Below are 15,084 nucleotides of genomic sequence, written 5' to 3' on the forward strand. Positions count from 1 at the left end.
TTAAAGTCAATCATCTTTTGTACGTATTGTGGCATCATCCTTGGAGATGGTAAAATGCTATTCAATGCTATGCTCATACCAGCCTGAGACCCACATTCTGACAGCTCCATGATGTCTCTCTTCATGTAGTCTAGGGAGGTACAGTGTGTCTCATGATGGAGTCTTCAATGACTAGAATGTTAGATTTGTGGTACCTTGCCTTATGGGCTTAGAGGTAGAGGCTGCATGAGATGGGAGGATGGCATAATGGTTAAGGTGTTTACCTTACAGACACAAGATGCAGGGTTTGATTCTCACATGGGAAAATTGGCTAGGCTTGAAATGGCTTACAAGGGCAGTTAGCCTAGTTCTAACCTCTGAACCTATAAGATGTAGCTCTATGTGTTAATGTGGGTGTTGTTTTGAAAGAACACATTTGCGGCTGCTGAGGGTATTTGTTATGTGCACTTTGTCTAGGAGGTCTTTGTGGTTTAAGAAGGTTACATGTAAGTGCCCCAGCTTATGTGGTTTATATGTCTGCTTTGAATTGTGCGTGATGGGTGCAGCATGTGCACTACTGATAACCTTATTGACATTAGGAGTGCTTTTATGTGAGAGCTTTGCCTCCAGTGAAGTTGTGTAAATAGATCTCTCACATACCATATCAGTTTGTTTGAGATTTAACTGGTTGTCAGTAAACAAGAAGCAATTTCTTCATTGCCTCAGTATGCCCATATCCACCAAGCTAGTAACGGAGAACGTAGGAAAGTTCATATCCATGGCAACAGACCCTTTTTTATGGATTAGACTGTTGAAGTGAGAATATCAGTCACTGTCAGGAGTATCCGGTTTGCAACTATGTGGGACAGTACTTGTCACTGCAAACTAGTTATCCTGTGTGCAACTAGGTATTGGAGAAATTTACTAGCTGTTGCTGTCAGTCTTAGCCGAACTTCAGGCTTCATTTTCAGATTCATCATGGAGCAACTTACTGGTTCCGCCTTCCTCCAGTCAGAAAAAGAAGACAATTTCACACAACCTTTGCCTCTTCAACAGGCTAGGAATGTAGAATGGCTGCAGATGCATGATTCTGATGTGGCCATTTCTGGTTCCTCAGACCATTCATCTTCTACCTATGTTTCCTCTGATGTAGTCCTTCAGCCACCATGGACCCAGGTGTTAGACATATCCTCAGTGGCTGCTGGAATGCCCTTAGCAGGCAAGTAAAAAAAAAAAAAAAAAAAACACTTGGAGGAAGGAGCAGAAAGTGCTTCTCTGTGTTGCCAGACTGGGATGCCTGCACCCCGGGATCATGTGTCTGATAGGAGTCTGTTTGCTTCTATGAAAACTTCTGTTAAAAAGAAGCAGAAAATTAAACATTTATCTTCACCTGTCTTGGTTACTTTAGACAGGAACTATTTATTAGATGCAGCTCAGAACATAGTTCAGGTTTTTCCTTCTAGTTTTGCTACTAAGAAGAAAATAATTGTTTTTTCAATGATTTCCAATATAATGACTAGGGAAATGATTTTGAGGAAACAACTTTGGATGTGGTGTTAAACTGAGGGCCCATCTGTCCGAGTTGGTGGTAGCTTAGGAAAAGCTCTTGAAAAGATTGAGGGAAGTTCCCCGGTGCCCTGGCCAAATATCCCCTAGTCAATATGAATACCATTTTATGTCTCCTCTAAAAAAGACCACCATCCTGGTAAAACTAACCCACTCAAAAAGTGTAAATAAAAAAATCAAATGCCTGATTTAGTCCGAGGTGAATATTTCCTCTGATAGTCCCTTTGAAGAATTTTCTTTTTCTGAAACCATATCTAAAATGAACCAGTTGTCTTAGTGGAAACATAATGATATTCCAGTATCCTTGGAAAACAAAATTATGAATGTTAAGTTGTCAATCTCGCCTTCATTCTTGCTTGATGGGTTTGGAGCCGATCCTCGGCTCCGACTCGGCAGTTGCTAAGCTTGAGAGTCACTTTTACCAGCTCGAGGCAGCCCCATATCCCATGATGCAAGGCGGTAAGTACCCAGATCTCGTTTGCCGCTTCGCTGATGAGGTCCTCCTTTTGCCAGCTCCTGGTAAGTGTTTATATTTAAACTTCTAGTCGCCCCAATCAGAGAAAATCTACTTTTCTGTAGAATTCTATCATTTTTAGTTAATTGTAGGACTTTTTCTGACTAACTTTATTTTTCCTTCTTCATCTTTTTAGTCAGGCCTTTCTTTCCCTCCCATCCCCCCCTGTCAGGGTGTGTGTGTGTGTGAGGTTTTTACTTCTTATTCCTTAACTGTAGTTGTCTGATTCGGGACTGTGTGTGTACTGTTTGTGGATACAATAATGTCCAAAGAACAGAGGGTCTCAGGCTTCAAGAAGTGTGACTCGTGCTGTCAGAAGATGTCTCTGACAGACGGTCACACTTCTTGTTTATACTGCCTGGGACCTCTCCACCTGCAGGACTCCTGTGCAATTTGTCACTCCTTTAGCCAGAGAGTCCTGCAGGAAAGGAGAAATAAGCTTATTTTAAGGGGTCTCCTTAAACCGGAGGGCTCCCCGGCCAAATCGGCTCCGGTAAAGCCTTCTAAGACTACTAAGGCCCAGGCTTCTGTGTCTAAGCCTTCGGCCTTGGCTCCGACTCCGTCAGAGTGGAGATCGGCTCCGGCTGGAGCCGATCCCATCTTGTCTAAGTCCTCGGCACCGATGGCTATCGGTGCCGATACTGTTACTGTCACTTTGGTGTCGGCTCTGACTGGCTCCGACCACCATGTGGCTCAGGCTTCGGTGTCGGCTCCGACCGGCTCCGACACCATTGTTTCCTTGCCTGTATCGGCTCCGGCAGGAGCTGATACATCTGGACCTACACTCGGAGCCGAAAAGTTATCGGCTCCGTCTGGATCCGTGGGGTCTTCGGCTCCGATGGTTCCTTCAAGGAAGAGATCCAGGTCTCCCTCTTTGGAACCGATACTGTCGGCTCTGGCCTCACCTCTTCTTTCGGAGCGGAGCCATCGGAGCCGATCATCGAGGTCTTCCAGGTTGTCAGACCATGATTTAGAGAGGGTGGTAAGCAGATTGTTAAAATCACAGGCACTAGCCCAAATGCTTCATAGTCCGTCTCAACAGATGACTATTAGTCCACACCCTCTTCAAATTCCTCCTTCGACTCTACCCCAGAGTTTGGAGCTGGAGTCTACAGGAATAGTTACTGCTAGGGCTGAAGGCCAGATACCCCCCCTTCTGCGCCTTCAGCATCTACTCTTATCTCCTCCTCGAGACCTTCCTTGGAGGGATTCGGTGGCCGGGCTTCCCTGGTCTGCTCCGAGGGGGTGAGTGGCATCGGACCCTTGTCCGACCCCGCTCTTCCCCTTGGAGCCTCGGCCTTGGTGAGCTCGGCTCCGACATCTTCCTCGGAGCCTTCCCTTTCGGTGGGCCCGGGAGTCCCAGTTTCTTCGGAACGGGTTCTCTCGGATCTCCCTGGGAGGGGAGCCTTCGAGGTGATGAGGAGTGTGTTGGCCCCTGGGCTCAGTCAGCAGTCTATTCCTTTAGCTCCTCCCTCTACGGTGCCTGTTGATATCTCTTCCCACTCTCTTGCGCCCGGACCGAGAGATCCACCGCCTCAGGTTTCCCCACTGGGAGGAACCCCCTCTTCCGAGGATTCTCCTGATCCGTCAGCAGATCCTCCGTGCAAGAGGACTTGTAAGAGGAAGCACCTAGACTCCCCTGAGTCTATTACTTCGGATACCAACTTAGATGAGTCGGAGGGGTCCCCAAGATCTCCCTCTGAGGATGTCTCCTTTTCAGACATCCTAGAACTCCTGAAACAGAGGGGAAACTGGCCCATCATAAATCCCTCCAATGATGAGACGGTATACCTAGAGGCGTTTGGTTCTCGACCCTCCACCTCCTGGGTGTCTCCGCCTTTTGACCCCCTCATGCAGGTTATCGCTCAAAAGGCTTGGGCTTCTCCTGACTCCGTAGAGCCAGTTCCCAGGAGGCCTTCTAAATTTATTACGGCCCCTTCCGAACAGCAATTCCTTACAAAAGGTGTCCCGGTTGATGCCATGGTGGTGGCGGCCGCCACTAAAAAGGAACTTGCAGATCCTTCCGTACCAGTCCATCCTCCTAACAAGGATTCTAGGACCATGGACAGGTATGGTAAGCGGTTGTTTTCCTCAGCGACCTTTTCCATGTGTTCGCTGAACTATTTGTGTCACTTCACCAGACTCCAAAGGGACATCCTTAAGGAACTAGGTGAAGTAGTACAGGATCCTACAGCTCAGGGGGCACAAGACAAGATTGCTTCTCGGCTAGGAATCCTTAACTCCATAACCAACTCCTCCATGCGGCTGATTTCGTATGCAGCAGATGGAGCGAGTAGAGCCGCAGGCACAGGAGTGGCTCTGAGACGTCAGTCCTGGATGCGGCTCTGTAATTTTGCTGATCCCTTCAAGGCATCCTTCACAAACTCTCCCTTTGATGGGTCAACTTTGTTTGGTCCTCAAGTGAAGGATACATTGACCAGGTGTGAGCAGGACGGCAAGACTCTTTCTGCCATAGGGGTCCAATTTTCCACCCCTTCTAGACCTTACCCCAAAGGACAGAAGGGTGGAAAGATGTGGTTCCGCAAATCCCAAGGAGTCATGCCGGATACACGTGGTCAGTTTACCCCTAGAGGCAGAGGGGGTAATAATAACAGACGCCGCCCTAGAGGCAGAGGGGGTCCACAGAACCAGGGAAGCAGAGAGTCTCTCTCTGACAAGCCCTTCCAGCATCCCTGAGGTGTTGCCCGACTGTCCATCCTTGGAGGCAGTCGGGGGAAGACTATCGCTGTACCCACAAGCCTGGCTTTCCCTCTCACAAGACAGATGGGTACAGTCGATCATATCCGAGGGTTACAAAATTCCTTTCGAGGAAAGTCCCTTCAATCACAAAAATTCCCTTACAGATGTGCCACCCGGTCTAAGGGAAATCGCAAAATTAGAAGTATCAAAGTTTCTACACAAAAGGGCCATTCAGCCAGTTACAACAGACCATTCAGAGCCCGGAATCTACTCGAGGTTCTTTTTGGTCCCCAAAAAGACTGGAGATTGGAGACCAATATTGGATCTCAGCAGACTCAACAAGTCTGTGAAAAAGACGAGATTTCGAATGGTCACACTTCAATCAATTTTGCCCTTCCTGGGCAAAGACAACTGGATGTGCTCAATAGACCTTCAGGATGCATACTATCACATAAAAATTCACAGACGCTCCAGAAGGTTTCTCCGCTTTTGGCTGGGGTCCAGTCATTTTCAATTCAGAGCCCTGCCCTTTGGTCTCACTACAGCCCCCAGAGTGTTCACCAAATGTATGGCAGTGGTCACGGCTCACCTGAGACGCCAAGGATTCCAGGTGTTTCCGTATCTCAACGACTGGCTCCTTTCAGCCACCACCAGGCATCAACTTCTCCAAGCCAGGGTTTACACCCTAAATCTCTGCACTCAGTTAGGAATTTCGATCAACTACGAAAAATCCTCCTTGTTGCCCTGTCAGTCTATTACTTTTATAGGCGCAAATTTAGACACTGTTCGGATGTCAGCAACCCTCACAGACCAAAGGATTTCAGATATCCAAAGTCACGTGCGGATCATCCTCGCCAGCAAAAAGGTACAAGCCAGACTGGTCCTGAAAGTGCTGGGCCTAGTGGCAGCGGCCATTACCCTTCTTCCCTTGGCCCGCTTCTACATGCGTCTTCTTCAATGGATGTTGTTCACCCAGTGGTCTTATCAACAACTTCCCATGCGTCACCAAATCCTGGTGACACAAGCTTGCAAAAACCACCTATCCTGGTGGATTTCTTCTCCCCAGATTCATCAGGGCAGACCCTTTGTATCCCCGGCCCCGGTAGCCACAGTCACTAAGGACACCTCCCTGATCGGATGGGGGGGGTCATTATCAGGGCAGGATGGTTCATGGGACGTGGCAACCGTTCGAATACCACCTGCACATAAATGTCCTAGAGATGAGAGCAGTGCTTTTAACGTTGCAAGCCCTCAACGACTTTCTTCCCTTGGGAACAATTGCAGTTCACACGGACAACATGTCTGTAGTATGGTATATCAACAAACAGGGCGGAACCAAGTCCTACCCCTTGTGTCGAGAAGCTCTCAGACTCTGGCAATGGGCGATCTCCTCTCATCGGTTTCTGGTAGCAACGCATATCCCTGGGAAAACCAACATTTTAGTGGACAGATTGAGCAGAGCTATTCTCATGCCTCACGAGTGGTCTCTCAAACAATCTATAGTGGAGGAGATTTTTCTAGAATGGGGCCACCCATGTTGCGATCTTTTTGCTACTCCCCAAAACAGCAAATGCCCAGACTTCTTCTCTCTCTTCCCACTGCCAGGCCATCCCCCCAGAGACGCTCTTACCCAGGATTGGCCCCAGGGACTTCTTTATGCATTTCCTCCTTTTCCATTGATTCCACAAGTACTCCAGAAAGCCACTGTTTTGAGAGCCAAAATGATTCTCATTGCCCCCTATTGGCCTCGACAAATTTGGTTTCTGTTCCTCCATCATCACCTATTGGTGCAGCCGTGGCATCTGGACCCAGTGCCAGACCTTCTGATCCACCAATCGGGTCACCTGCATCGGTCTATTCCTTCTCTCAACCTCACAGCTTGGTTGCTCCACTTCCTTCCTTAGCCAGGCTTCCTATGATCTCTAACCCGGTTAGGGATATTATAGTGGCTTCTCTTAAGTCCTCTACTAGAAGGATTTATACCAGCAAGTGGAAACGCTTCTCTTGTTGGGCAAAATCAAAGAATATAGATCCCTTTACTGCCCCTGTTCATGCAGTTTTGGAATTTTTAGCGAAATCTTTCACTCGGGCTCTTCATCTTCCACGGTTAAAGTTCAGTTGGCTGCTATCTCGAACTTTCATGTCGGATTTGCAGATCACAACATTATGTCCCACAGGCTTTGTAAAGCCTTTCTAAAAGGGATTTTTCTCCTTAAACCTCCTGTCAGGAGTCCTCCTCCTCAATGGGACCTAAATCTGGTGCTGACATCCTTAATTCTTCCTCCCTTTGAGCCAGCTGTTTCATGTTCTCTGAAGTTTCTTTCATGGAAAACACTCTTCCTTGTCGCTATTACCTCAGCCAGGAGAGTGTCAGAACTTCATGCCCTTTCTGTTCATCCCCCTTATTTGGTCTTCCACAAGGACAGGGTATCCTTGAGAACTAATCCATCCTTTTTGCCTAAAGTGGCTTCAAAAACTAATTTGAACCAATCTATTGATCTCCCTGTATTTTTCCCTAATTACTCCAACAGATCGGAACAAAAATTACATTATCTTGATGTTCACCGCCAACTCAGATATTATTTGGACAGAACAAAACAATTCAGGAAATCCGACCAGCTCTTTCTTTCTTATGCTGAAAATAAGAAAGGCCTTCCTGTTTCCAAAGTGACCTTATCTAGATGGCTTTCTTCCACCATCTCCGAAATCTATCAGCTCGGGCAAACAGCTGTGCTCAAAGCCAAAAGCGCATTCCACCAGAAGTTTAGCCACTTCTACAGCCTTTCAGGCTAGACTCCCTGTAGATACTATTTGTGCAGCAGCCACTTGGGCCACTCCTCATACCTTTGTTTCTCATTACAAATTGGATTTGGCCTCCAGGGATAGAGCCAGTTTTGGTTCTATGGTTCTCAAGAGTCTGTTCCATTGAGCCACCCAGGATAGAGGTGCTAGGGACGCGGTCCCATCAAGCAAGAATGAAGGCGAGATTGACAACTTAACATTGAGAAGTTATGTACCTACCATAACGTTCCATGTTAGTTGTCTTCTCTCGCCTTCTTTCTTGCGACCCTCCCTCCTACCCCCTTGCCTGGACAGACCTTGTTCTCCTTTGTTTGGAAGATTGCTTCTTTAGGCACCAGTTAGTTACCTGGTTCCCTTTTCAGCCCTTCCTTAGGGTAATTGCTTCTTTCCTCAGTGGAAAGTTTTTCTGTGCTAGGTGTGTCTCCCTATAGGTACAAATGAGATCTGGGTACTTACCGCCTTGCATCATGGGATATGGGGCTGCCTCGAGCTGGTAAAAGTGACTCTCGAGCTTAGCAACTGCCGAGTCGTAGCCGAGGATCGGCTCCGAACCCATCAAGCAAGAAAGAAGGCGAGAGAAGACAACTAACATGGAACGTTATGGTAGGTACATAACTTCTCATTTGTTAGAACTGGAATTTCCTGAACCCACTTCTGTTGCTCCTGTACTTCCAGCATTGGATAATGACTTTATAATAGCCTGCAACCTGCCTGACAGCTAGCCTGATGTCTCTAAGAAAGCAGATTGTATGAAGTTTCTCAGTCTTAACATTTTTTTTGTTTTCTAATACCAGATCTGACCACAAAGTGATTTCTTTGGCAAGTCTTATGCCAAGTAAATGCTAGTCCCTCCCTTTCTGATCTTCTTCTCTTTCGGCTGTTCCCGTTAGGGGATCTGTTTCCATTTCTATTTGTCCTCTGCATCATGCTCTGTTACACCAACCACCTGCATGCCCTCTCACCACATCCATAAACCTTATCTTAGGCCTTCTTCTTTTCCTCTTACCTGGCAGCTCCAGCCTTAGCATCCTTTTCCCAATATAGCCAGCATCCCTCCTCAGCACATGTCCAAACCAACGCAATCTTGCCTCTCTGACTGTCTCCAAACCATCCAACCTGAGCTGACCCTCTGATATACTGATTCCTTATCCTGTCCATCCTTGTCACACCTAGTGCATCCTTAACTTTGCCACTTCCAGCTCCGACTCCTGCCTTTTTGTCAATGCCGCCATCTCCAACCCATACAACATAGCTGGTCTCACTACCCTCTTGTAGACCTTCACTTTCACTCTTACTGGTACCTGTCTGTCACAAATCATTCCTGCCACTCTTCTCCACCCATTCCACCCTGCCTGTACTCTATTCTTCACCTCTCTTCCACACTCACCATTGCTCTGAACTGCCGATCCCAAGTACTGAAACTCATCCACCTTCGCCAGCTCTTCTCCCTGCATCCTCACCATTCCTCTATCCTCCCTCTCATTCACACAAATATATTATGTCTTAGTTCTGCTGACCTTAATTCCTCTCATCTCTAGAGCATATCTGCACCTTTCCAGGGTCTCCTCAACCTGGTCCCTATTCTCTCTACAGATCACAATGTTATTTGCAAACATCATAGTCCATGGGGCCTCCTGTCTGATCTCATCTGTCAACCTGTCCGTCACAATTGCAAATAAGAAAGAGCTCAGAGCTGATCCTTGATGTAATCCCACCTCCACCTTAAACGCATCTGTCACTCTCACTTCAGACCTCACCACTGTCACACTACCCCCCATATATGTCCTTTACCACTCTTACATACTTCTTTGCCACTCCCAACTTCCTCATACAATACCACAACTCCTCTCTAGGCACCCTATCATGTGCTTTCTCCAAGTCCAGAAAGACACAATGCAACTCCTTCTGATCTTTCTCCATCGACACTCACAGAGCAAACATTGCATCTGTAGTGCTCTTTCCCGGCATGAAACCATACTGCTGATCACTAATCATCACTTCCCTTCTTGACCTAGCTTCCACTACTTCTTTCCCATAACTTCAAGCTGTGACTGATCAGTTTTATCCCTCTGTAGTTACTACAGCTCTGCACATCACCCTTATTCTTAAAAATGAGTACCAAAACACTTTTTCTCCACTCCTCAGGCATCCTTTGACTTTCCAAGATTTCATTAAACAATCTGGTTAAAAACTCCACTGCCATTTTCCTAAGAACCTCCATGCTTTCACTGGTATGTCATCTAGACCAACAGCCTTTCCATTCTTCATCCTCTTCATAGCTGTCCTTACTTCCTTCTTGCTAATCTGTTTCACTTCCTGATTCACTATCTCCACGTCATCCGACCTTCTCTTTCTCTCATTCTCTTCATTCATCAGCCCCTCAAAGTGCTCTTTCCATCTGCTCAACACACTCTCCTCACTTGTGAATACGTTTCCCTCACTGTCCTTTATCACCATTACCTGCTGCACATCTTTCCCAGCATGGTCCCTCTGTCTAGCCAATCGGTACAGGTCCTTTTCTCCCTCTTTAGAGTCCAACCTTTCATACAAAACTCCATATGCTTTATCCTTAGCCTTCGCCACCTCTCTCTTTGCCATGCACCTCATCTCCTTATACTCCTGTCTACTATCTTCATCTCTGTGACAATCCCACTTCTTCTTTGCCAGCCTCTTCCTCTGTATACTCTCCTGTACTTACTTATTCTACCACCAGGTCTCCTTGTCCTCTTTCCTCTGTCCAGATGTCACACTAAGCACCTTTCTAGCAGTCTCCCTTATCATCTCTGCTGTAGTTACCCAGCTATTCGGTAACTCTTCACTGCCCCCAGTGCCTGTTTTAACTCTTCACTGAACTCCACCTCACAATCACCCTTTTTCAGCTTCCACCATTTGATCCTTGGCACTGCTCTTGCACTTGTCCTCCTCTTCTTGATCACCAACGTCATTCTACAGACCACCATTCTATGCTGCCTAGCTACACTTTCCCCTGTCACCACTTTACAGTCTCTAATCTCCTTCAGAGTGGCATAGGATATAATCCACCTGTGTGCATCTTCCTCCACTCTTGTATGTCACCCTGTGCTCCTCCCTCTTCTTAAAATCTGTATTCACCACAGTCATGCCCATCCTTTTCGCAAAATCCACTACCATCTAACCTTCGGCATTCCTCTCCTTAACACCATACCTGCCCATCATTTCCTCATCCTCTCTGATGTCCTTCGTGTTTCACCATTACAGTAATCACATTTGGGTTATCCTGCCAGGGGTAGCCCTCAGTTGGTCCAAATACCAGAGCCTTAATATTTCTGCATCAGTTGCTGTCACTCCAGGACTGATGTCAGGTTGTCAGTGGTATAAAGTCAGACAGCCGACGCCATTACACCAGTCTTTCTTGCCGAGGAGCCCGAAGCAGTTTGCATGAGTGCTAGTCAGCTGCTACCTGAGTTTTAATTTCCGAATTGAAGTTGAAGTCTTCTAAAGCTAAGTACCCCATTGGGGATCCTTTTTTCTTGCTCTAACTGATGTCAGAAAAGTTAACAATTGTCTCGCCTGTGGAAAGCAAATACCACACCAAGACTTCCATTCGTACTGCGTCACCTGTTTAGACCCAGACCACGACATCCCCCGCTGTCACTTTTGTGCTTTGTTCAATGCCAGAAATATACGTCGTCAGGCCCTTATTGTAGCTAGATATTTTTGCTCTCAGTCCTCAAATTCCAATATGGCTTAGGTAAGCCATCTTACTACCAATCTTCTGAAAAAAGATAAAGATAGAGACAGACCGCACAGGTCCAAAACTGCCGATGACGCTTCCATTAAGCTAGTCGTCAGTTCTCCGGTCCTCATTGAGGCACTTTCACAGCCCCTGATGCCCGCTTCTGTGGATTCGCAGACCATGCCCAGACCCTTTCGTATGCCACGAGAATCTTCTTCGACTAAGGATCCTGCGGATGTCTCTACCTTGGATGGGTCTGGAGCCACTGAGCAGGCACCGGCTTCTGAGGAAGTACTTCGCACTACCGACACCCAAAAAACCCACGACCCAAGCTCAGGTACCTGCTTCCTTGCCTCAATCTCAAATGCTTAAAATGATGGAAGACCTTATTATGCTTATTAGGGGAAGCCAGGCTACCCCTTCCAAAAGAAAAAGACTTGTCCCCAGTAGTTTTATCTGAACAGGAGTCCGATGACTCTGATGCATCTGAATATGAAGATATGCAACCCCTCTCTGCTTATGAGGATTCTGATGCAGAGGACTCCATTCCTTCTGCCTCTCCACCTGAGGATTTTTCATTTGGGGAAACCTTACATACTTTAAGCGAACATTTCCAATGGGAATGTCAGGACTACCCTCAGTCAAAAAAGAGACTCGGGGAATTTGTAGATCTACCACAGCATAGACCTTTGGCCAGTCCTCCTCTCCTGGATGTTGTGGATGATGTTTTTATGGAGTCCAGTCTGACGCCTGACACCTTCCCTCCTGCTCCCAGGAAACCTGATGGTCATTACAGAGTCCCTGACTCTCACAAATGTATTTTCAAAAATCCTACTGCTGACCACAAGGTCATTTCTCAAGGACCTAAAGGAATCAAAGCAACTTCAGCTAAGAATTCCACCCCCTCAGATAGTGATTCCCGAGCATTAAACAGATGGGGTAAAAAAGTATACACCTATGCTACTCTTGCTATTAGAGCATTAAATGGTCCGTTCCACATGCTGAAATATCAGCAACATACCATGGAACTCCTCAAACAAAAAATATCTTCTCTTCCTGTTTGTGCAGAAAACAAAGAATTACAAGAGTTAATGCATTCTGCAAGTCAAGTAACTAAGCACACCTTACAATGTGGTTTTGACGCCCTAGAAGTATCTTGCAGGACAGCAGTCATGGTTCTGTCCCTAGAAGGCATGCTTGGCTTCAGGAACAGAACTTGCCAGACCATGTCAAATCCAAATTATTGGACTCACCCTTGAACAAAGACAACTTATTTGGCACCAAAGCCGAAGGGGTCTTAAAAAAGATGGAAGAAAAAGCTAAATCTATGCAGACTTCTTACAGGTCCAGCCACCGAGGTTCAGTAGGCATTGCCCCTCCAAGCTCTGGTCTTTTCCCGCCCCGTCCAGGCCAGCTCAGCTCAGACCCAGTGGAAGCAGACCCCCCCCCCAGACAACAGCCCCAGGGAATGCAGAGATCGAAGCAGTGGAGTTCCTGTTCTTCAAAAACAAGGAGTGCAAAGCCACCCCCTTATGGTAAGAACTCACAATGGCTTTACATTTCCACCCCACTGTCTCTGCCCACCTGCTTGTGATCCTAGGAAGAAAACTCTCCTTCCACACAAGCAACTGGGCCATCATTACCAACGATCGATGGGTCCTCAACATAGTGTCCCAGGGATACAGATTTTATTTACACACTCTGCCAACCCCAAAAGAGTTCCCAGATCTTCCTCCAAACCAGTGGGCAGAGGCCAAAAAGCAAGTCCTTTCCCTGCTCTCCATGAGGGCAATGCAGCATGTTCCTGCAGAACACATAGGCCAAGGTTTCTACTCCAGACTCTTCCTGGTACCCAGAAAAGAGGGCACATGGCGCCCCATCCTTGATCTATCCATTCTAAACACCTTTCTGGTGGTACCAAAATTCAAAATGCTCACCCTCCAGCAGCTTTTACCCAATGCTTTCCAAGGATGCTTGGTTAGCCACCCTAGACCTAAAAGAGGCCTACCTACACATCCCAATCAGGGAATCATGCAGGAAATACCTACGTTTCAGGGCAGGATCTATGCACTTTCAGTTCTCTGCGCTTCCCATTGGCTTATTCACTGCTCCCAGAGTTTTCACAAAATGTCTGTCTCACTCCATTGCTTTTTGCAGACAAATAAATATTCAAATTTACTCATACTTAGACGACTGTCTGATTCAGGCAACCACAACCCCATGCCGCCCAGACCCTCACCACAGATGCGTCAGACTATGCCTGGGTTGCATACCTGGATGGCAGGTGCATTCAGGGCCATTGGAGCCCAACTCAAATACATCTGCACATCAACCAAAAAGAGATGCTAGCTGTTCAGCACGCCCTGACAACTTTCAGACCCCTACTCTCCCAGGGGCCTCTACTGATCAAAACAGACAACACCCACAGTGACGTGGTATATCAACAAGCAGGGAGGGACTCACTCTTATCCTTTCTGCAAGCTCACCATGACCCTTTGGCACACGGCCTCAGCCATGCAACTACACCTGCTAGCACAATTCCTGCTAGGCTCCCTAAACTCTCTGGCAGACAACTTAAGCAAAAACCTGCTTAGACCCACACGAGTGGTCGATAGACCACAGTACCTTCACCCTTGTAACCCAGAAATGGGGCACCCCGAAGGTGGACCTCTTTGCCTCCCAATCCAATCATCAGCTCAGCAAATTCTGCACCAGGGAACCTCACAGCAAGACCTGGAAAGTGGATGCTCTTTTCAGTGGGTGAACCTCTCGGTCTATGCATTTCCCCCTTTAGCACTTATTTCAAGGGTACTGCTAAAAATAAGGGAGGAAAAGCTGAGGGCAGTCCTGATTGCCCCAGACTGGTCATGCCAGCACTGGTACCCACTGCTGCGCAGCCTGTCAACCCTGCCACCTACCTCAGATCCCAACACTCCTGACCCAGAGGAATGAAAAATTCATGCATTCCCAATTGCAGACCTTCATCCTGGCAGCCTGGCTTATTCCCTGACCTCTCCTCAAACTGACAGCCTAAGCAAACAAGTCCTAGATATTATACATGAGGCCAGGCACCCCAGTACTAGAAAATCCTATGCTGACAAGTGGAAAAGGTTTTGCACCTGAATCCAGGCTAAGAGAGCCGGAATGGCACAGCCCTCCCTGCCTCTCATCCTGGATTACCTAGAAGACCTACTACACAGAGGTCTATCCTTCTCTTCTATTAAAATTCATGCCTCTGCCATCCCTGCTCATTACAGCACAGAGCCACCTCTCTTCTCACACCTTCTCATCAAACAGTTCCTAAGAGGGGCTAACAACTTAACGCCATCCAGAAGAGCTCCTACCCCAGCGTGGGACCTTAACTTTGTGTTGGAAAAGCTCACCCTACCCCCGTTTTAACCTGCAGATTCAGTAGAGTTAAAACTCCTCTATTAGAAGACAGACTTGCTTCTAGCCATCACTTCAGCTAGAAGAGTATCAGAGCTACAAGCACTCATGGCTGTAGAGCCCTTCATCATTTTCAATGCTGACATGGACTCCCTCAGGACTAACCCATCCTTCATGCCTAAAGTGGTGTCCAGCGTGGCTCTCAACCAATCTATTCATTTGCCCACCTTTTTCCCTAACCCAAAAAACAAGGTGGAAAGGATTCTGCACTCTCTAGATGTGCACAGACAGCTCAGATTCTATCTAGACAGGACTAAATTATTTTAGAAAAACTGATCAATTGCTTGTCAGCTTCGCAGCAGGGGCAGAGGGAAAGGCCATATCCAAACCAGCAATCTCCAAATGGATAGCACACTGCATC

General features: G+C 47.2%; 1 protein-coding gene across 2 annotated transcripts in view; it reads left to right on the forward strand.

Moving 5' to 3' along the window:
• TMEM181 (transmembrane protein 181) overlaps positions 1-15,084 on the forward strand; it is a 1,372,946-nt gene that overhangs the window by 972,886 nt on the left and 384,976 nt on the right. The window lies entirely within an intron of this gene.

The sequence above is a fragment of the Protopterus annectens genome, chromosome 1.part0 (genome assembly GCF_019279795.1).
Source record: "Protopterus annectens isolate FY-2018-M chromosome 1.part0, PAN1.0, whole genome shotgun sequence".
NCBI lineage: Eukaryota > Metazoa > Chordata > Ceratodontiformes > Protopteridae > Protopterus > Protopterus annectens.